Source organism: Euprymna scolopes, chromosome 7, assembly GCF_053919585.1.
Source record: "Euprymna scolopes isolate OS-2025 chromosome 7, ASM5391958v1, whole genome shotgun sequence".
NCBI lineage: Eukaryota > Metazoa > Mollusca > Cephalopoda > Sepiida > Sepiolidae > Euprymna > Euprymna scolopes.
The window spans coordinates 729,841-754,586 of NC_136488.1; the positions used below are offsets into that span (position 1 = coordinate 729,841).

The following is a 24,746-nucleotide window of genomic DNA, read 5'->3' on the forward strand; positions in this document are numbered from 1 at the left end:
AAGAATCAGAGAGAACTTGGTCGTTTATGGTCTTAGATGTGCTACCATAGATGGTAGTGTCATCAGCATTAATGCCTATGAATGATGTAAAGATGTGATTTGAAAGATCATTAATGTAGATCAGGAAGAGAGTTGGGCGCAGGATGGACCCCTGAGGGACTCCAGCATTAATACTGTGAGCTTCTGATTTCTTCCCATCAACTACTACTCTTATGAACCTATCAGAAATGATTTGATAATTGAGAAGACATTTCCAGCTATATCATAGCTAGAGATCTTGTGAAGTAAACCTTTATGCCATACCCTATCAAAGGCCTTTAATATGTCAAGAGCAGTTGCCCTAGAAAGGTAGCCTCCGTCAAGAGATTCGCTAATCCAATGAGATATAACTGTAAGCACATCTACTGTAGATCTAGCAGAATGGAAACCATATTGTGTGTTACTATGAAAGTTATTTTTTTTGAAATGGTTGATTACTACTCTATTTAACACAGATTCCAGCAACTTACTCATGATGCACAGGAGACTTATTGGCCTGTACTGAGAGGGAGATGACCGATCACCTGAATTCTTAAATACAGGGCAAACTGATGAGATTTTCCAGGGTGATGGGAAGCAATTCTCCTTAAGACAATGTTTAAACAGTTTTGTTAGTATGGGCACTAGTTTTGGTTGAAGTTTTTTCAGTACTATAATTGGAAATACTGTCAGGGCCGGTTGCTTTACTGGAATCAAGGTTTTTGATTAGCTTGGCAACATCACATACAGATATTTGTATATCACATCGCATGTTTTCTGATACAGGAGGAAATATTGAGGGTTGGCTGCCTTGGTCGCAAAGGGTAGAATTAGCTGCAAAGTTTGGTTTTGTCTGATGCTGACGAGATTACCTCAGGTCCATGATAGTTGGGATAGAGCACACATTTCTGTTCAGGATTCTGTTTGCTATTTGCCAAAACTGCTGGGAACGAAGTCGCTGCCCAGCTACTTTGGATTTAGCAGACTGAGCATACAACTCTCTTACATTCTTTATTAATTTTTTACAATGGTTGCTGGCAGTTATGAAAGCAGCTTTAGTCTCAGTACATCTATTATGTTTGAAGCAATGGAAAAAGTGATTTCTGTGTGCAATGGCAGCAGCACATTCTGGAGAAAACCATGGCTGGCTGTTAGGTTTTTGCTGGAACTTTTTTTGAGGGTATGAAACGGTCAATACCTACAATTAACCATTCGGTCAGGTCTTATAGAGGACACATCTTTTTTAAACATGGAATACAGAGGTAGATCTGATATAAATGTATGGAAGCTATCCCAGTCTGCCATAGAGTATTGATATACTGTATGATGGAGAGATACATCTGAAGACTTTTTACATTTCATTTTTATGTTAACTGATACAACAGAGTGGTCAGAAGATCCAAGTGGAGACAGAACGGAAACTGAACATAGTTGAGGGAAGTTGTGAGAAAAAGGTCTAGAAGACTTGCATACTGGCAGTCAGAGTCGGGCACATGGGAGTGTCCTCTTAAGGGCAATAGCTCTTGAAATATCAATGGCATTTGATAGGGTTTGACATTAAGATCTACTTCACAAGATTTCCAGTTATGGAATATCCGGAAATGTCTTCTCAGCCATCAAATCTTTTCTTTCTGATAGATTTATACAAGTAGTCATTGATGGGCAAAAGTCTGAAGTTCAAAGTATCTATACTGGCGTGCCTCAGGAATCTAACTCTTTTTTATCTTCATCAATGATTTCCAAAATCACATAAATTAATTCGTCACCATATATGCAGATGACACTACTATCTATGGCAACACTTAAAAGACCAATAACGACCTAGAGCTATCTGAGTCTCTACTCAGACTTTGAGCATGTGGTGCAATAGAGTAAAATAGTAGATGGGGCATTTTAACGCATCCAAAACTAAGCTTTATTCACTATAAATGCTCTGCAACCAATTAATATTAATTCCTCTCGTCTAAAAGAGGCTCATTGTTTTAACAAACTTCTGAGTTGGACCTTTACTCCTGAACTGAAATGGAAGACTTCCATCAAATCTGTTGTCAAGGTTGCTGGAAAAATTATTGCCTTATTTTACTGCCCCAGAAGGTGTCTAACTCCCAACACAACCTCTATTTGTATAAGAGACAGATGCGTCCTAAGATGGAGTACTGTTGCCATATCTGAGTGGGAGCTGCTCGGAACACCCTATCCTACATTGACAAATTTCAAAATCGGCTTCAAAATCTAGTAGGGGATACTCTATTTTCTCCACTGCAATCTCTTTTTCATAGAAGACCCATTGCAAGCCGATCTTTGCTCTACCATTATTTTCATGGTAAGTGCTCATCTGAGATACACTCTATGGTTCCCCCTTGCCAAACTTTCATAAAAATCTTTCATCTAGCTACAACGCACATGAAGTTTTCCTCACTCTATTTGTGCCTAATCTAAATGCAAATTGCAAGAACAAGGCTTCTTTCCTAGAACTACCCGCCTGTGGAACTCTGTTTTGCTGGCCCGCTTTTCCAGCTGACTATGTGGTCATCTTCAAGTCTAATGCAAACAAATTCTTGTTGAGCCCCCTAAATAATTCATTTCTACACCATTTCCATGACTAACTATTAATATGCTGTTGTCTCAGTGAATACTGTACAGTCATTAACCCTTATTCTGAAGTGGCCTTGGAGTCTTGATAAGTGGTCATTCCTATGTAAAAAAGATAATTTTCCTTTTTTCAGAGACCTAGAATTTTTTTAATAAAAAGAAAAGTAATATTGCAAGTGTTAGGATTTCGTTCACTGTGGTGCATAGAAAGAGACAATGTTCATTTCTAATATTTACAACTCCATTTTGCCATCTTTATTAGCATGTAAACATAATGTGAATAGAGATAACCCTGTTCATAGCATGGGATATAGTGCAGAAATATAAACGAGACTAAAGATTATAGAGTTCTTGTCTAGGATGAGATGAATGGTCTGTTTGTAGGGATCAGTGAAAAATATTTGATTAGTGAAATATTTGAGTCCAAGGCTAAGAAGTTTTTTATCATATGTCAGGGAATCTGTAAAAATCTGTGACTAAGTTGAGTAATGTATGCTTTTGTTGGTACTAGTTGTTCTATTATTGTTACGGAGTCTATGTATATTAATGCTTTTTTAAGTGTGGTTCATTGTGATATACTAAATTGAATAAAATGTTTGTCTCTCCCTGCTGTATGACAAAGAATATGTTGTTTTAGACATGTGAGTTTCAGGTCTCTCAAATTCTCAACATCGCTATGTTTTCTTGAATTTTTGTTTTAAAAACAGCTATTAGCTTTAAATCATGTTATTTAAAAATGATTCTTGTCTTTATTGGTAAATGATATCTCTGGGATTTTTTGCTATACAGTATATAAAAGCATTTATTTCGATTGGACGAATTTCAAAATGTGTAAGCATTGGACCAAAGTGATATAATCTATCGCATTTCATTCTCCATTTATTTGTTGACCTTCAGATTCTTTTGACCATTGTTTTATGTTTAGAGGGCTTTTTATTTACTTGTTTAATGATAATGTATGGGAACAGCAACTAGTTTTTTTAATCATTTATTTATAAGTTCTCAATCTCCTCGACATGAGCGCACATAACAGGTGTCAATAACAAATAATTACAATTTAAAACGTTGTTAATGAAATATTATTTTGGAATAATTTTTTTTTTTTAAATCCGGTAATTTTTCAAATTTTATCTTTTGAACATTTTTCCTCTTGGCTTGTTTTTTCTAATGTAATATTCCCTGTATCTTTTCTAATGAACTTACCGTTTTTAAACACTTTTCAGTTTCATGCTGTAACAAATGGTGCCTCTGTGTAAAAGAACAACCGCATATTTCACAGGTATAAGGTTTTTCTCCAGTATGTGTTCGCATATGTCTCAACATGGAGAATTTTTGTGAAAAGGAAGAGCAACATATTTCACAAAAATATGGTTTCTCACCAGTGTGTGTTCGCATGTGGCCTAACAAATGTTCCCTCAGTGTAAAAGAAGAACCACAACTTTGACAAGAATATGGTTTCTCTCCAGTATGTGTTCGTATATGTTTTAACATCGATGATTTCATTGAAAATGAAGTGCCACATATTTCACAAGGATATGGTTTCTCTCTTGTGTGTGTTCGCATATGTTGTAACATATTATCTTTGCTGGAAAACGATGAACCACATACTTCACAAGAATATGGTTTCTCTCCAGTATGAGTTCGTTTATGCTGCAATAAATGTTGCTTCTGTGTAAAAGAAGAACAACATAATTCACAAGAATAAGGCCTTTCTCCTGTATGTGTTCGTATATGCCGCAACATATTCTCTTTCCTTCTAAAAGAAGAACCGCAGATTTCACAAGAATGTAGTCTATCTCCTGTATGTGTTTGTACATGTCGAATCAGATTCTCTTTAAATGTAAAAGAAGAGCCACATACTTCACAAGCATATGGTTTCTCCCTTGTATGTGTTCGCATATGTTTCAACACGTGATCTTTGCGTGAGAATGAAGAGCCACACACTTCACAAGGATATGGTTTTTCTCTTGTATGTGTTCGCATATGCCGCAGCACATCTTGTTTCATAGTAAAAGAAGAACCACATAATTCACAAGAATATGGTTTCTCCCCAGTATGTGTTCGCACATGTTGCAACAAATGGCTCCTCCGTTTGAAAGAAGAACCACATACTTCACAAGAATATGGTTTCTCTTCAGTAACTGATTTAAAGTTCATGTTTGAAGTCGAAATATTTGAGATTTTCTCAGTATAGTTTGTTTCACTGTATTTTTCCATACTTTGCTTTTGTGCTAGAAACGAAATTAGTTATGAAGCATTAACATTTTTTCAATTGTTTATGGATGTTTAATTTTGTACAAATAATCCTATATTTTTAGCTGAAATTTTTCATATATTCCAAAGAAAACTAGTTTATTAATAGAATTGTGTAGCTCTCTGCATAGCAGCTTACTACTTTAAAGCTATTATGTCTATGGACTTCGAGTTGAATAAGTCTGATCGTCTACCTATACAGGTAGGTGAAAGTAAACCATAACTGATAAACATTTGCATACAGCATAATAATATTAAAACTCTACACTAATTACATAATGTGTAGATATTCTAAGAATTTTGTCCAATATACAATTTGAATTTATTCTAATAGATAATTTGTCAAAAGTAGCTATTTTACAACAGAAAAAATTAAATATAATTTCAGTTTGTACAATTAGCAAGATGTTTGTTTAGTGTTTTAAGTATGCCTGATATACATTTATTTGAAGAATCCGTGAATGCAACTTTTTTTATCCAGATTATCCAGCTAATTTTCATTTAAATTAGACTGGGGGTAAAAAGAAATAATATACATCTAAAAATAAAACTTTTTTTTAATTTGCGATTTTTATGAAAAGAGATTCATATAGTTCACAAAATGGTCTATCTCTTCCTTTAGACTGTTAACATCAGACAATTTACAAAAAGATATTTAATATTTTCAAGACATTTCCATATTTCAAGTAATGAAGTGGATGCAGATTCATTTTAATCCAATAAAGTATTTGTTTTTTGTTTTGATTGCTGTAGATTCTGCAAATACAAAAAAAAGATTAATTTAAAAAGGTAAATTAAGTCCATGAGAAAAGGTAAATGAAGTACATTAATTTCCAAGTATTAGTATATTCGGTGCAATACTGATCTATAAAATTTAATCGTTGAATTTTCATTCTGCAATAATATTGGTTCCTTTAGAAAATGGAAAAAAATACACTGATATTTGTTCCAAAAATAAATTGAATTTTCTTTTTGCAAATAAAATTATTTTTTATTGCTTTAAATTCTGCGAATATAAAAATAAATTTCAGGAAAAGGTGATAATCATTCTACATGTTCTTTGCAAACAAAATCCAAACCAATACATCAAATTATTGAATTTTCATTTTACAAATATTGGTCATTTCCGAAAATATTTTGAAAATACAAATACTGAATATTGATGATCTAAAAAAAAATAATTTTATTTGCAATACATTTAATAAATCAGCCAATACTTGAACCAAAATACGATTAAATTATTTTTTAACTTTTCCTTAATTCTATTGTTTTTATTAGTTTTTCTTCTTATTTTTTGTCACTATCTAATTCTCGTGTTGCATAAATTTTTATAATTTTAATTGTGATTGCTGGAAGCACATTTTGTATATGGTTTCATTTAAACTAATGTATGAAAATTAAATTTAATTTAAAATACAAATATATGCTCTTAAAGTTCCACACTTTGTTGCAATAATATAGAAATTTAGTGATGTGAAGTATAATTTTGTTCAGAACACTACAAATGTGCTATAAAAGGGGCTATCATTGAGTGTGCAAGCAATTGGAAATAGAATGAGCATGAAAACAAACTATTTACCAGAGATACTATGTAATGTGAGTGAAGAGGAAGCTGATGTGATGTGAAAAACCTATGTTGGATTTGGATCCAACACCAAAGATTTATGGAGAATCTACTGAAATACAATGCAGCACCATGAAAAATGTTTTGAACAGTTTTTGCCAATGAAAATATTCATATACCAAAAATTTTAAATTGCATTATTAGATAGTAAGTAGTGTTTAGGTTATCTAGTGTGAATTCTGGTGAAGGTCATATGACTACAGGTCAGGATAACCTGGCAGCAAACAAATTCATACATAGGCAGATAACATGATTTAAAGTGGGACTAAATGGATAAACACTCTAGAAAAGCAGGTGTTGAAGGATATGAATAATATCACATGCTCAAGCAAAAGAATGTCAGGGAAGTCAAGCCATGTGAATGACATCCAATAATATAGATAACCTAAATGTTACCTTGACACACTCTCCATCATTGTCTGTTCTTAATAGTAGTTAGTAACATAAGAAAATAATTGGTTATGTCGTTTCTCTTTCTCTCCATGAATTCTCTCATTCCAAATAAAACCTTAAAACTCAGGAACATCCTGGAGTCAATCACGAAGGAAAACTATTTCATCTAAGTTAAAAGATGATTATAGAACATACATGGAAAGGCAATAAAAGGAAGTAACAGTGAAAAAAGACCAGCAAGATAAACATCCATATCTATGTATAAAATATGTTATCTTATTTGGTTGATTTGATCGCTCACTAGCGCAAACAAACATTCATGAGAACGGACATGTGTGACTTAATTTTACAATATTAAAATTTATTACGTTTCTGAATGTTAAGATAAGGATTCGTTATTTATATTTTTGGATTCTTCTGACTACTGTTCTCATCTTGAATGTCATTTTCATAAGGTTTTGGTCGATGTATTCATGTATATATTGTCAAACCCAGGAATCTTTCTCTTGAACTCGGGAATCTACATGGAATTTCAAACTGAACTTTTTTTTATTTATTTCCCGATGGTAACATGCTCTATTTCTATCAGCCATGACTGGATAGAGGTCCGAAGTAATTCACAATTGTATTTTTCAATCGCCGACACTGAGGAGTGAAGATTCAATCTTCAAGACAATATCACTTTACAATTGATTTTTTCTAAGTACTCTAACCAATGCACCCCAGATCCTTGCAGCCTATTCTAGCATGAATTTTAGAAGCGTTGAATGCATTTTATTCCTAGATGTTAATATCACTATTCCTAACTACATATTATTACTATATTATTACTTAATACTGCATATGTTATCTATTATTTATAATTAATGGTTCCCATATGGTGTTAAATTCTATACTAGGTCTACTAAGTAACTGATCGTCATTTCTGTTTCTTTGAGTCGTCTTACTCTTCACCATTCTTCTCTGTCCATAATTTTTACTTTGCTCCATAAGGGTAGATGGTTTCCCTTTTCCTACTATATATGCTTAACCATAATACACCAATAGTATGAATAATCAATCCTCATCTCAAAAATTCAGAAACATAATAGCAATTCACTACAGATACGGATACAAAAATGAAAATACATTGAAAAATTCTACCAAAAACTAGCAAGGATGAGTAACCACCTCACATTCATATACCGATGCTGTAATCTTAAGCTAATGCCATCAGGCTTAATGTTGAAACTACAAGTCAGTTCCAGGAGAACACAAAGGATCACAAAACGAATAGAGCATGAGCTCATCAGAGACAGAATCCACAACGGCCGGTGCAAGAATTATCAATTACAGACCAAAACTTCAAACGATCTTGCCCCTTTCCTGGAAAGTATATCATGAACTATTGCCAAAACCTACATCCAAGAATATCTGGACATATCACATAAGAAAACATTTAAGGAGGTTAAGTCTCACCAAATAAAGAAACTTGGAAAATCAAAGAGCTAACGATGTATGTGTCCACCATTAATCAATAAAAAACATTGTCAACAAAAGTAAACATCAGCTCTGTCTGAGGAATCAGTGCTAATCAAAATTCTCAACTTCACCACAACGATCAAATGGATTCTATACTTAGATATCATAGCTCCAATAGAGGAGGAAGCCTTGAATAAGCCCAACACACAAGATGAACTAAGGTGGTTGGTTGGTTGTTTTTGTTTTACGGCATATCAACCTTTTACAGGTTATTTAATGCCGAATCTAGTTATTTTGAGGAACGATTTTTAATGGAGTATATTTGTTTTTTAAGTTGGATTCTATTTAACCCATAGTTGGGACCCTAACAGGTACTACCACTCCGAACTAAGGTGGAAAGTGAGACAAGCGCTCAATAATTTAAAGCCTCCAAAACCTAATCTCTCAAAGAAGTGTTAGCTATCAAGTTACTATGCAGTAATAATGATATCATAATACTATCAGCAAACAAAGGCAATGCTACAGTGTTGATGGATAGAGCAGAATATTTCAAGAAATTGGCAGATCAAATAGAGTCCGGTGGCTACTCTAAAACAAAAAGGAAGCTGTCAGATTCTCAGTAAGAAACAGACCCTAAAACCACCCACAAAATATAGACAGCAAGTTGAACATTACAACAAGGTACCACAATTATACGGCCTCCATAGATTCATAAAGACCCAGATTCATAAGATTCATAAAGGCCCAGTATCAGCGTCCAAGGTTAAACATGCCATCTATTGAGCAAATTCCTGATATAATCACCTAAATCATAGGAAAATCTCAATCATACGTCAAGAATTCAGCTAACTTCATGGAAAAAAATCAAGAATGCTCTCATTCATTCCAACCAGAAAGTGAGTCAAAATGTTGTGTTTATCCACCCACTAATGAAACTGACAGTGGTACAGGATAAGCTGACTTCTGCTTCACTAAAGGAATGCACTTGCATTCGATTAACAATATAATGGAGATGTTGACCTTCTGTGCAAGAACTACATACTTAGTGATGGGATCTGATATATATCAGCAGGAAAAAAGTCTAGCCATGGGATCACCATTGTTCCCAGTATTAGCTAATGTATATATGAAATATTTGAAGAAATGGCATTAGAATCAACAGCACTAACGCCAATAATGTGGTTGCGATATGTGGATGATGCATTCATACTCTAGCTCCACTAGGAATATGTTCAAACATTACTGTGAACTCTATCTGTCCATCTGTACAATTCATGATGAAAAAATAACATAATAACGAATTATCATTCTTAGATGTGCTGATAATCTGCACTGGTCAGGTGTTTATGTCATTTGTATATCGACAACCAACTTTCACTGGACAATACTTAAGCTTTAACCCACACAATTCATATAATGTAAAGAAAGGAATTGTCTGTTACCTACAACACCGAACAAATGTTATATGTAGTAACAGCAATGCATATCAAGAGGGGATGAACAGTTTAAGAGAAACCCTCTACTGAAACAACTATTCAGAGAGCATGTTCTGGTTCAGATTTCTTAGAACAAATACCAAAGGACACCACCCGAAAACTCCCCACAGTTTGTAGACTGCTGCAATATTTTTTTTATATAAATACAGGATATGATTCTAAAATATTGAAAGGTTCTATTTACAGACAGAGGTGATAAGAACTGACCAATCAACTCAAAAAGACGCTGTTACCGACCAATTAGAAATCAGAATCACTCCATAAAATATACTGGATATTTTAGAATTCTGCGCATACTTTTTGTTCTTCACACGAGAAGAAACTTTACTCTTCGTTTCAGCACTTGTACTGATTATCTACCCAGCAGAAACTTTTCTAAAACTAAAAATGGCTTACAACTCCAAAGGTTATGTGCCCAACAGTTAACTTTACTTCAATGGATCAAAATCAAAATATGAATTGTTGCAGGTGAAATTTTAGGGTTATTAACGAATTCAAAAACTACAGTCATTCAAACACATAAAAATTGAAACGGCCCTAAATTTATTGAAAAAATGCAACTGTTTTTTGCAGAATTGATACAGTGCTTCGATGACATTATCTCTGATAATGCGAGGAGCCTTGGACGATTGCTGTAAACTAAATGAAAACTGCAATATTCCAAAGGACAATTATTCTAAGAAGAAAAAAACAAATGAACATTATCTGCTATAAATGTGGGCGACCCAACTACAAAAGTTTCCAATGTAGATACAAAAACTTAAAAGGAGACTCCATCAAAAATGTGGAGAGCTCCATTAGTGAATATAATTTTTATTTTTATGTATGGTTGACAATTCAACAAAGAGTAACAACTTTCTTGTCAATATAATTATGAAAGAATCAGATTTTATCAATTTTGATCTTGGCTTTAACATCTAAAGTCACTTTGAGGAGGTAACCACTAAACAATATCATTTTGAAGAGAGATGATGCTAAAATCTCCCTTAGGAATAATAAAGGTCACAAAATAAAGGCAATTTTAGGTAAATGTTGGTTCCTAAAGTGAGTGATATCCTATCTCTCGCCCTTAATTGCTAATCTTGATGGAACAAAAATTATCTACTCAGTCAAAAAACATGTCTCATTTTCTGGTAAATGATAGCATGAATACAACACGTTGATCCTAGCTGGAAGATTTGGAATTTCGATTTAAAACTTACAAAATATCAAATTATTAAAAAGGTTTTAGAAGAGGGTTCTTTTTGCTATTAAAATATAACCTAGAAGATAATAAGAACAAAAACGTATATGAACAATTCATGGTGGAGGAGAGAACAGCTAGTCATCTGTCAAATACTGTATTTTCGGGGGTGGGGAAATTTTCCATTCATTCATGATATCACTAAGAAGAATGCCACACAATCTTACATAAAATATGGCAAATAAAATGAAATATCAATTTAAAAAAGTGAATATGTTATCGTTCAAACCTGGTAGCAGAATACATAACATTAATTCAAAGTCAATGTATAATTCAATGGCAAACGAGATTCTTAAGTAATCGTTAAATTCAATGAATAAAATAGTTATGTGCTTGAACATGAAAATTTGTGCGATTTCTCTGTATATAACAGCTGCAAATTCAGTTTGGAAAAAGAAAAATGAGATTTAAAATGAAAAAGAACAATGCTGGCCCTTTTCAGCTTATCTGCATTTTCGTATGAATCGGTATGTGATTTCTGTTTATGGTAACTTCTAATATTAAACTGAATTTATATTTGAAAAAGAAAAAAAAAATGAAATAAGGTATTTTGCCACCAAAAGTAATTTGCGCCAGTTTTTAAGGCCAAACTAAAACAGGTAAGAACAACATAAATATATATTTAGTTTCACTCCGACCTCCATGATTATTTTTTTTTTTTACTAAGTGTCTTTTTTTTATTACATTTTAACCCCAAGCAAGGCACATTGCAACTGTGTGTTATAGAATTAAATGTAAAAGAAAATCAGGAAGTTTTAGCCTTATTAATTCATCATTTACATAAAAAAAATTTTTTAAATTATGCAGGCGAACGCCATTGTTAGGGGGCGATAACACCAATTTCTTCTTGGTCAAATAAGTAACAAACAAGAATTTTTCAGAACCAAAAAATATTTGAAAACCAAAACATTTATTGTATAAAAATGTATCAATATATAATTGTTTAAACATATAATTTTAATAAAATAGTTTTTTAATGAAAGCAACATTGGAGTTTTATGAAATACATTTTTTTTTTCGAACAAATAAATAATTTAAATGAAACATTTTTCCGAATTAAAGCAACATTGGATTTCTTTCTGAAAAATTATTTTCAATGGAAGTTTAGAATCCCCCCCCAAAAAAAAACTACTTTTCCGAACCGAAACGTTTTTCCAAAGAGCGCCACCTGGCAACAGTTGAGGGAAACGCACCAAAAAAACATAGCGTTCACTCACATAATGCAGAAGTGCCAAAAATAAATACTAACAATACTCAATATATGTTACCGTGACATAGGCTGACATATTTGGTGGGTTTTTAACAGTATTTTGTATAGCTTTTTGGTAAGTTTTTAGTTTTCCGACCCCTCAGCATTTCCCTTTAATTTTTCGACTTTTATAGGTTTTCAGGTATGCTGAAAACGAATATCGCATTTATTTTTTGCGCAAAAAAGTAGTCATTCCTTTATGAAGACATTCAGTATCCAACCTAATCACTATCAATTTACTGGCGCCCATCTTGTTTTTCAATACCCCCAAAAAAGTGTTTTTATTTAATGTAACATGTTTTTTCGAGCTGAATAAACATGTTACATTAAATAAAAACACTAAAAACATATCCAGTTAGGTAGAAAAGTAATGTATCTTGCCTTTGATAACATTCATTTGTTTTTGTTTTTTTTTGGACAACTTTTTCGAATCTGTGAGCAGTAATACAAACCCTTATTTAAAATTTAAGACATTAAATTATAAGCCGCTTAGTCAGGGTCCATCTTTCCCGTGAAATCCCAAAAACGGTTTATGTCAAAAATCAAAATTGAAAGTTTTTTGTTTTTTTCGGTCAATGTCAATAATACAACGCACAACTTACCCTTAAAATGACCATTTTTAAAGGTTTTCGGGTCTGTTATGAACAAATATCACATTCAAAATTGGGGAAGGGAGGAGATTCAATTATAGACACTTGCAGGTAAGATCCCATGCAGTCACAGAAAATTTCTACTTTTTTCTTCCTGTCGAAGAAACTTCCCAATAGTATCGAAATACATATTTTGGCAACTGTCACAATCCGTGCGAATCATGTTTCCAGAAAATAGATGAAATTAATTGAAAAAAAAAATGAATGCAATTAAGAAAGTGCAAAAATGAATGTAACGAAGAAAGTTAAAGATTGTCCGTTTCGATATCGAGAAGCAGGAAAATATCCAGAGGGGTGGGGGTAGTGTTTGAAGCAAAAAAAAAAAAAAAAAAAAATAGCCGAAAATGTATTGGGGACCATATTTTGGTCCTTCTGGCTCCGTTTGGCTCTATTTTTGGCGTTTTCTTCCTAAATTGGAAAATCAAAAACAAGATGGCCGCCAGTGGAAACGATAGTGATTACGTTGGATACTAAATGTCTTCAAATATGGATAACTACTTGTTTGCGCAAAAAATAAATGCAATATTCGTTCTCAACGTACCCGAAAACCTTTAAATATCGACAAATTAAAGGTGAATGCCGAGCGAGCGGTCGGTAAACTAAAAAATACTAGTTTTTTTTAGTTTTAACTCATTTTCCCAAACAACGTGTTCAACACAGAGTCGACCGCCAATTGTATTTTTCAAATATATCGGTAAACACTGTGTTTTTCGAGCCGAATAAACATTTTACATTAAATAAAAACACTAAAAAATTATCCAGTTTGGTAGAAAAGTAACTTATCTTGCCTTTGGTAACATTTATTTGTTACAAACCCACAATTCCGTTAAAGTAATTTAGTGTGTGTGTGTGTGTGTGTGTGTGTGTGTGTGTGTGTGTGTATGTGATATTTTGAAATATTTTGTTTACATGCAAAATTGGAGTGTTGACATATTTCGACATTCATATAAAAACAAAAGAGAAACATCGTGTTTCAGTCGCGCCTCCTGTATGTATAAAAAAATAACTAAATTCAAATAATACTTACATTTTATGTTTCACAACGAATGGCTTATCTGGTTTCGTGAAAGCGACAATTTTAATGTTGTTAAGATGTGTTAATTAAAACCTGACGAAGTTGTCAAGAGATTTCAAGATGGCGTCAAAAAAACTGGTTCGCAGAAAATTAAAGGCGTAAAATTTTAATGAATTTTTTTCAAAACAGATTTAAACATGATTAATAATTAATAAAATATTTAACGTAAGAGTACTAATGGTAAAATTTGCTGATAATGCTCTGTTTTTGCGTTGTAAAAATGGAACGGAAATTTAAATTTCGTTCCGTTTTAAATTCGGTGCATTTTTACATTACGTCCAATTCGTTTTTCGGTTGCTTATTGCTGTGCCGTGGTGTCTATTCTGAGAGCTGTTCTTAACATCAGGGATTGGGATGTTTATTCGTTGTAAACTTATCCGAAAACCTATAAGTGTCGGTAAAATTTTACTTTAAGGCCCGTCTCACGTCCATATAGAACAAAATATTTTTTTGTAGATTTCGGTGTGCTAAAAACGAATCTGCAAACCGTTTCCGTCGCAAAAAAAAAATAGTTTTAATGATATGAAGAAATTACTTTTTCGAAAAGAGGGTGATCACTTTTCCATGTAAATTTCTTAAAAATGAGCATCCACTTTCTGGTCACCTGAGAGAGGGAGCATTTTTTTTTTTTTTTTTAGTCTTTATTGGCTAGAAGGTTTTTTCGATTTCTTTTTCTGTTTTCATCTTTAAATAAAGATACGAGGAAATTAAAAAATAAAGAAAAATCGGTATTATTTTACTTTAAGACTCGTCTCATATTGGTATAGAAAAAATATTTTTTTGTAGATTTCAGTGTGCTTTAAAAGAATATGGTAACCGTTTCCGTCGCAAATTTACCGCTTAAATGCTGAACTCTGGGACTATTTTCCATGTCGCAGCCTAACTTTTGTTTACGCTACGCACAAGCATAAAAGAAGGCTGCTAAATGTGCACTCTTTTTTTTTTTTTACATCAAAGTCACCATTTATCAAGGCCCGGAGGCCACTCAGGGAGAAGGATTATTGCGCGTACAGTAATCAATGGGACAATGTTGTAGTAATCGTTAGTATTGGAGATCTGATAAAGTGTTTTACTAAAGGGGGTGGTTTATCAGGAACTTGTTTATGTTGGACTTGAAGACATCCAAGTTGTAGTCAGATGGGAAACAGGCAAACGGAAGAGAGTTCCACAGGCGTGCACTTTTAAGAAAGAAGCTTTGTTCATGGAATCTACGTTTTGATTTAGGCATAGATAAAGAGTGGGGAAAATTTCTGACAGTGGTTTCAGCTAGACGGGTGTTTTTCGTAAAAGATTGGCGAGGGGGGGGCGCCAGAGATTGGAGCTCAAACGAGCACTTGTCATGGAAGTAACGATAAAACAAAGACAAGCTCGCAACATCCCTTCTGTGGGAGAGAGGTTGCAGGGAAGAGAAAAGGGCATACCCCATCAGGCTACAAAATCTATTTTGTACTCTGTCAAGGTAGGATAATCTCTTTTTAGCAGCTCCTGCCCAGATATGGCAGCAGTACTCCATCCTTGGACGTACTTGGCTTTTATATAGATAGAGAATTGCATCAGTAGTGAGATATTTATTGGAGCGATAGAAGGATCCCACCATTTTTCCAGCGACCTTGGCAACAGATTTGATGTATGTGTTCCATTTCAGATCAGAAGTAAAGGTCAAGCCAGAAGCTTGTCAAGATGAGAGCCATCCTTCAATTGATGCCAGATGGGGATCAGAGCATTGATGATGTAAAGATAGGACCTTGGTTTTAGATGCATTAAAAGTAACCAGCCATTTCTTCCCCCATTGTACCACACACTCAAGATCAGAGGAGCGAGAATCAGAGAGAACTTTCTCATTTAAGGCCTTTGATGTGTTGCCATAGAAGGTCGTGTCATCAGCATAGATGTCAACGAATGATTTAAGTATGTGTTTTGGGAGATCATTGATGTAGATCAGGGACACCAGCATTAATACTGTGGGCTTCTAATTTCTGTCAATCAACCACTAGGCGGTTCATTAGGAATTTGTTAACATTGGACTTGAAGACATCCAAGTTGTAGTCCGGTGGGAAGCAGGCAGACAGAACAGAGTTCCACAGGCGTGCAGTTCTAAGAAAGAAGCTTTGTTCATGGAATCCGCGTCTTGATTTAGGCATAGATATAGAGTGGGGAAATTTTTCACAGTGGATTCAGCTAGACGGGTGTTTTTCGTGAAAGATTGGCGAGGGGGGACCAGAGATTAGAGTTCAGACGAGCACCTGCCATGGAAATAACGATAAAACAAGGATAGGCTCGCAACGTCTCTTCTGTGGGAGAGAGGTTGCAGGGTAGAGAAAAGGGCATCCCCCACTAAGCCACAAAGTCTATTTTGTACTCTGTCAAGGCAGGATAGGCTGTTTTTAGCAGCTCCTGCCCAGATATGGCAACAGTATTCCATCCTTGGACGTACTTGGCTTTTATATAGATAGAAAATTGCATCAGTAGTGAGATATCTTCTGGAGCGGTAGAAGGATCCCACTATCTTTCCAGCGACCTTGGCAACAGACTTGATGTATGTGTTCCATTTAAGATCAGGAGTAAAGGTCAAATCCAGAAGCTTGTCAAAACACGGGGCCTCACCCAGACGAGAGCTATCCATCAAAATTGATGCCAGATGGGGATCAGAGCGTTGATGATGTAAGGATAGGAGTTTGGTTTTGGATGCATTAAAGGTAACCAGCCACATCTTCCCCCACTGAACCACGCGCTCGAGATCAGAGGAGAGAGAATCAGAGAGAACTTTGTCATTTACAGCCTTTGATGTGTTGCCGTAGATGGTCGTGTCATCAGCATAGATGTCAACGAATGATTTAAGTATGTGTTTAGGGAGGTCATTGATGTAGATCAGGAAGAGAGTTGGGCTTAGGTTTGACCCCTGAGGGACTCCAGCATTTATATTGCAGGCCTCCGATTTTTGTCCATCTACCACTACTCTTATGAGCCTATCGGAGAAAAATGATTTAATGATTGAGAAAACATTTCCAGTTATACCGTAGCTGGAAATCTTGTGAAGTAGACCCTTATGCCATACCTTGTCGAAGGCCTTTGATATGTCAAGAGCAATTGCCCTAGAAAGGAAGCCTTTGTCAAGAGATTCACTAATCCTGTGGGATATAACCGTCAGCACATCTGCGGTAGATCTTGCAGAGCGGAAACCATATTGTGTGTCACTAAGAAGGTTATTCCTGCTGAGGTGGTTGACTATTTCTCTATTTAATATGGATTCCAGCAACTTACTCATAACACACAGGAGACTTATTGGTCTGTACTGAGAGGGAGATGGCTTATCCCCTGAATTCTTAAATACAGGGCAAACTGATGAGGTCTTCCATGGAGTCGGAAAGCACTTCTCCTTAAGGCAGCGCTTAAACAGTTTCGTAAGTATGGGAGCAAGTTCTGGTTGAAGCTTTTTAAACACTATAATTGGGATGCCATCAGGGCCAGTTGCTTTACTGGAATCTAGGTTCTTGATTAACTTGGCGACTTCATGCACGGATATTTGTATGTAGGATAAGATCACTTCTCATATAGGGGAACATTATTTTAATTTTTTTCTCCAAAAACATTGCGTTTAATGGAAATTTTTACCTGCACACACACTCATTCCAAAATATGACATCTTATGGTAGGATCGACGAATTCTCGCCAAGTGAGGTGATTGGGACACATATTCAGAAAGATTGGAGTATTATTTCGAGGTGAACGGAATACAAGATCCAGAAAAGAAAAAGTCCTTCTTTCTGTTTGTGGTGGGGAAAGATTTTCTCTGCTGAAAAATCTCGTCATGCTGCATAGCTTAAGAGACAAAAGCTATGAGGAACACTCACTCTCATTAAAAGAGCACTGCAACCCAGCACCGTCCGTAATTGTTGAGTGATTCAACTTTTACATGTGCCACCAACAACCAGGTCAGTCCATTTCGGATTTTATTGCTCATTTAAAAAAAATTATGAAGTTTTGTGAGTTTGGAAATATGATAGAAGATATGTTGAGAGATTTGCTCGTTGTTGGATTAGTGTATGATCGAATTCATCGGCGACTGCTTTCCGAGAGGAAACTAACATTTCCTTATGCCTGACAGATAGCTCTTGCCATGGAAAATGCAGACAGGAGTGTTAGTGACATGGCAGCCTGTTTCACGTCCAGTTTTACACCACAGACGAAAATCAACCAGGTTGAACAGCCTTGTAGCAGAAACAAATGGGACTTTTTTTCTTCCTTGAATCAATGCCTCTCCCCTGTGCTATTCAGCCACATCTTGACCAATCAGAGGTACGGCACATTGATACTTCCTATCCCCAAAGGAAATCGGCCAGCATCCGTTTTGAAGAAGAACAACTCATTCTTACACAGAGAGACACCGTACCCCTGACTGGTCAAGATGTGGACGAATAGCACAGGGGAGAGGCATTGATTCGAGGAAGAAAAAAGTCCCATTTGTTTCTGCTACAGCCTTCTTCACTACGGAGACAAAAACAAAAACCATGGGCTTATGGACCAGATTGACTTCACCAAGATAGCATCAACTGGCCCGTTTCTCCTTTATCCTGCCTTAATGGCAACAATGGGAAAATCGTTTCCTGCATGTTCTCGGATGATGTCAGTTTGGATGAGAACTCCTTTCCTAAAAAAATATCTGATTTTTCTACATTATCTAAGGCGATTAATGTCTTAGAAAAGGTTTGGAGATTCAGTGATAAGTTATGACACCGAAATACTAAATTCTTGTTTTTTTCTGGTGAAGACTTTTCTCCACAGTTGTATTATATGTAAGAGAATCAATTCTCTACCTTGCAAGGTCTCATCGGGGTCTCAGCTACTCTCTCATAGGGTAAATTTTGTCCACCTCTTCAAACAGATGGGTGTGGATTTTACTGGACATTTTTTTTATTAAATGCAATGAACGAAATGCAAAAATGTATGTTTTGTTCACATGTATGAGTTTGCGTGCTATTGTGGGGGTCGCCTGGCCTTTTTTGGGGAACTGACTTCCTCCACAAATAATAAAAATGAAAATAAGAAATCTTATGTGCAACACAAACGGAGGTTTATTTCGGGAATAGAAATAACAAACAATAACAAGCAAAACATAGTTCTCAATATTTCAGAGTTTTTTTTTTTAGTTCATATGAAAGATGGAGAGTCTCTTTTTTTGTGTTCTTTGAATGTTCAAATATGTAACAGAGACAATATTAATGTTCGTCTGTTAAAAGAGAGTATTAATGCGCGGAGCAGTAGAAATGAAATAATTGATGTTTGCACACGTGGCAAGTCCTAATGAGAAAGCGTTGAATGAGTCGGAAGAGTTTAAAGAGACGAAAGAATGCTCGAAAGGCTAAGAGACTAAAGAGATAGATTTTGTGTTTGTGCATGTTTATATATGATTTGATCGGCTCCAAACGAGCTCTAGAAAATCAGTTTTAAAACATGTCCTAGGAGGAATTCCATTGGACGGAAGACATCACATGGGGTGCTTTCAACTAGGTCCACACCTTTGGTATATAAAGGTCACGCCGGAATTTGCGTGGGTGTCATTTTTCATTTTTTTAACGCGCCGAAACAATCAATTGCACTGCGCGCCTAAATTGTATTTAACGATTTTAAATTTGAATATTAAACTGTGCCAACTGGCACACTATCCATCTGGAACTTCTACCGGACATGGGCACACATTCTTTTCTGTTAGCCTTTATTAGGTTCATCAATTTATACGGTGTGCCTAACTCATGTGTATTTCGATAACACCAAGTCATTCTTAGCGTCGAGCATAATACTATCAGATATATCGTCTCCAACGACTTTAAAGAACACTTTAAGTCTACGTCAATTAATCACTTTACCATTCCACTTTATTTGGCTTGGCAAGGAGGTGCATGGGAAAGGCTGATTAAAACTGTTAAGCAGTGTGTGACAACATTGTTGGGTACGAGGAAGCTTGACTGTTTCAAATTCCTTACCGCCCTATCAGATGTGCAAAAGGTCATAAATGATAGGCCACTCACTTTTATATCAGCATCGGATACAGATCTTGATAATCTGACCCCTTACCATTTTTTGCAAACGAGCTATCACCATTGCTCGCTAATAAATACTTACAGTTCTGAGGAGTTGTGTCCTGACCCTCCCAATAGAATGGTACTTCTATGTTCCCTTGAGTTAAGGGACAACTGTCTCCAGAAAGTTTCTGTAGGTGAGGTTGTGTGGCGAATTACAAGAATAAAGAATACCTTGTTGTGGACTAGGATATAAATATCCTAACTCGCTACAAAAGAAAATAATGAAACGAATGGAAAGAAGGAAACAAAACTCAATTGCTGGATAAAATAAACATGTCATTTATTTCCTGTTGAAAAATGAATGTTTTAGGTGTAACGTGTTCATGGCCGCACGTGGACAAAGGAGTGAGTAATGTAGTGTAAATGGGAATGGTAGTCCAGAGTGTAGACAAAGAAAAGGATAGAGGGTTGTCATCAGTAAAGCTGCGCACACATGTTGGTACTTGTCGACGTGGAAATGTCTTCATGCCACTAGCTGTGGACTCGAACTTGTCTGGTTGATGGACCAAAGCAAAAGAGAAAAAAGAGTGAGAAAGCCAATCCAGTTCATGGAGAGAGAAAACGTATAACGTGTAGGTACTGTCTGTTAGCTTTTGCCCCACATAGTAGCAGGTGGCGTGAGGTGTGCGCACCCTGCAAGGGAGGCGGCTGGTCCGCCGACCACTCAGCTCGGAAAGAGAGTTGAAAAAGGTAAGAAACAGCTTGTCTCTTGCTTTTATAGCTGTTTCCAGTGGTCTTTTGTGCATGTGTGGATTTCCTTCAAAGGGGAAGTGACGTTGCCCATGTGTGTGCAAGTGTGCGTATATGTGAGTACATATGTGTACGTTAGCATATGTGTGTATGCACGTAAATGTGAGTGTATGTACGTGAATATATGTACGTGTGTGTACGTGCGCGTGTATGTTTGTGTGCGCGTATGTGTATGACAAGAAAAGTGGCTTGAGATGTGAATGCGTGTTTTTGTGCAAGACTAGAAAAGGCTCGCACAATACTCCTCTTCCCAGGAAAAAAAAATATGCAGTGTACATATTTTTTTTTTTTTTAAGTAACGTTTTAGGATTTGACTTTTTGTCCTTTTTTTTTTGCTGTTGGTGTGTGTTGTAGAACCAATAGTAATACCCCCACCCAGTCTTCCACCACTCCTCTCCCATAACCCTACTTCCGGTTTCCGGTTTTATTGAATTAAATGAACTAGAATTTATTTCGTGAAGAAACAAATTAAATGAAATGGTACAGCACGTGTTTAGTTTGGAGTGCATCTCTCACTGTTAACTGGTGAGAAGGAAAGTCTATTGTTGTAGAGAGAGAGAGAGAGTGAGAAAGTCAATCCAGTTTGGCGTGCATTTCTCGCTGTTAGCTGGTGAGAGGGAAAGTCTATTCTTGTAGAGAGAGAGAGAAAGTCAATCCAGTTTGGAGATAGAAAACGTGTAAAGTGTACGTACTGTCTGTTGACTCTTTCCCCCACACATAGTAGCAGGTGACGTGGGGTGTGCAGCGCATGCTCCGGCAGGAGCGAATGGTCTTCGACCACTCAGCTCGGAAGCCGAATTGAAAAGAATGAAGCAGCTTATACCTCTTGCTTTTATAGTTGTTTCTGGTGGTCTTTTGCGCATGTGTGGATTTCCTTCAAAGGGAAAGTGGCGTTGCCCATGTGTGCGTACGTGTGCGTATATGTGAGTACATGTGTGTACATTAGCATGTGTGTGCATGCACGTGAATGTGAGTGTATGTACGTGAACGTGAATATATGTACATGTGTGCACGTGCGTGCATATGTTTGTGTGTGCATATGTGTATGACAAGAAAAGTGGCTTGAGATGTGAACGCAGGTTTTTGTGCGAGACTAGAAATGGCTCGCACAACCGTTAGGAGATTTAGGTTTTATTCAACTAGAAGAACACACGATACATATACAAGATTGTGACTTGGTATATCAAACAAAGGGAGACAATTTCCTAGAAAGGGGAAGACTACTCTCAAGTGATTATTATTTTACCACAATCACCGCCACATTGAAAGAAGTAAGGTGTAATATGATGTTATTAAAATTACTAAACAAATGAATTAGTCTCTTTACAGATTTACTCGATTGGGGGGAGATATGACTCGAGTGGAACGATGCAGGATTTGTGGACTAGTTGTGTGTTTTTTTTCACAGAGTCGTTCACAGTTCTTTTTAGTTTATGATTCTCCTTAGAGGACTGACTTCCTTGCTGAGCTGGTGTTGGCAAATCCACAGTAATGTGCATTTCCTGATTATTGTCTCTAGGGGGTAGGCTTCCGGACTGGGTTGATGTAGGTACATCCCTGGGAATATTCTCTTGTGGTGATACATTATGGCCTCTGCCCTTGGGGACTAGATGCTTAAGTGAGACAGTTGCTTCACTATCATCTGATTTTCTAATGTGGGCATATTGTGGATTTGCTTCTATCAGTTCAACATCATCGACCAGTGGTTCGTGTTTGTTGTTCCTGGGATACTGTTTCATCAGTACTTTCCCAGGGTGACTTAGTCAAGCAGGTAAGGTGATCCTAGTGGTTAAGCGTCTGTTAAATTTGAATAGTCGTTCCTGTCGTGTAGCGTTGGTTGATGTACACAGCAATGAACGACTAGCATGCAAAGTTTTAGCCAGGACTTCTTCCCAGCGTGACTCTGGAAGACTTTTAGTTTTTAAAGCTAGAAGGATTGACTGCCAGATAATGCCATTGTACCTTTCCACTTGGTCATTGCCTTCCGGATTATATGGCGTTGTTCTATTTGTGACAACTCCATGATTGTGAAGGAAAGTTCTTGTTTCTTGGGAAAGGAATGAAGATCCTCTGTCACTATGTATGTACGCCGGCATGCCAAAGATAGAGAATAGATTAGATAAGCATCTGTTGACAGTTTTGGCTTCCATGTTTTGGCAGGCATAAGCAAAGGTAAACCTGGGAAATTCATCTACAATGGTTAGTAAATATTTGTTCCGAGATGAAGAAGGTAGTGGTCCCTTAAAGTCAATGCTTAGGTGAGCAAATAGCCGAGTTGCTTTGACTAGATGTAAGTTAGGTGGTTTGTGGAAATTCGGTTTGATAATATTGCATGTTTTGCAATTGGCTGTCACTACGCGGATTTCTTCAACTGAGTATGGCAAGTTTCTACTTCAAATAAAGTGTGTTATTCTGGTTACATCTGGGTGACATAGGGATTTGTATAATGCTAACAGTTTGCTGTCCGTAAGTGTAGCACAACTTGTTCACGTGAGAGTGTCTGCTGCTACATTCTCTTTTCCTTCTCGGTATTGAATGATAAATCTGCTGTTTTCCGAGGCAAAATGTAATCCACGAATTTATCATGCTCAGCCGTTTCCAATTTTCGTAGTAGAAGTCTGGTTTTCTTTTGATCAGACCAGTTGCTGCAGTCAATATTTAAAAAAATCTTCATAACGCCGGAAATACGCTGCAAATGATTTTTCCTCTTCCTCGTATTTAAAATTATCTATCACGGTCCATATTGTATTCTGAGAAAATGCTGACTTGCTTTCCGCGTTCGCATTATTCTTAACCATTTCTGTAAGCAATTCCTCTGTTCGTAATTGACGTTTGGTTAACTGTTTTTGAACTTCTAATTGATGTTCGGCTAACTGTTTTTTAACTTCCTTTTGCTGTTCCTCGGTTCGTATTTAACATTCCGCTAACTGTTTTTACAATTCCTTTTGCTGTTCCTTGAATCGTATTTGACGTTCAGTCCAGTGTTTTTCGGATTGTGACTGACGCTTTGCGGCATCGATATGCAACTTGGTCAAACGTTTCAACATTACTTTCAATTCGTCCATTTTGCTTTGTCAGCATTAGCAATTTCAAAACGTTCACTGAATTTTACAAAACCGTTTTACTATTTCTTATTTCTTCCTCCAGACAATAAAATGAGCAGAAAAAAACATAAACATATAAAAAGTTCATTGTCTAAAGGAAAAAAATCAAGTGTATATTCTTCTCCAGAGAAAAAAAAAATAACGCCCAATTTTAGCAGCGAAAAACCACAAGTGACGAATTCTTTTTCCAAAAGTATAAAAATTTACCTTTCTAAGTCGCGACGAACCTTTTTCTTTTTGCAAAAGTACAGCACTATCTTTGAAAGTCGTGACAAACTTTTTTCTTTTCAACTCTTTTTTCCCCGTACTGATCTGCGTTTTTTTTTTTTTTTTTTTTTTTTTTTACCATGAACCTTTCAGTTGCAAGTGTTTAGACACTTCCTTAGGCTTGATAACATTTGAGTCCGACGTCGTTAGTATTTTTAGAATATTATTTCAACACGGGTATTTTTTTTTTCAATGTCGTTACTGGTTTCGATTTTAGCATGCTCCTAGCATCCAATGTCGTCAGTGTTTACTTTTTAGAACACTGTTTTTAAACGTGAGTACGTTCTCCGAATCCTATGTCGCCAGTGTTATGGCTTGCAATAAGCCACAAAGAAAACAGAACAACGGAATAGAGTTTAAACAATGTATTACTGGAACAACAACGTAAAAAGGTTACAACTGAAAAGAGTAGTAAACGTCACCGAGCAGGTGAGGGTCGCTCTGGTGTTTAATCCACACCTGGGATCAAAAGGTCTATCGTTTATATAATG

At 35.9% G+C, this 24,746-nt stretch overlaps 1 long non-coding RNA gene across 1 annotated transcript; it reads right to left on the reverse strand.

Annotated features, from left to right (window-relative positions):
- Window positions 1-5,531: 5,531 nt before the first annotated feature.
- LOC145279587 (uncharacterized) lies at window positions 5,532-14,282 on the reverse strand. The gene is made up of 2 exons (XR_013868403.1): window positions 14,007-14,282; window positions 5,532-5,619 (listed from the first exon to the last, which is right to left on the reverse strand). It is a non-coding gene; the product is annotated as an uncharacterized LOC145279587 (long non-coding RNA).
- Between the last annotated feature and the right edge of the window lie 10,464 nt (window positions 14,283-24,746).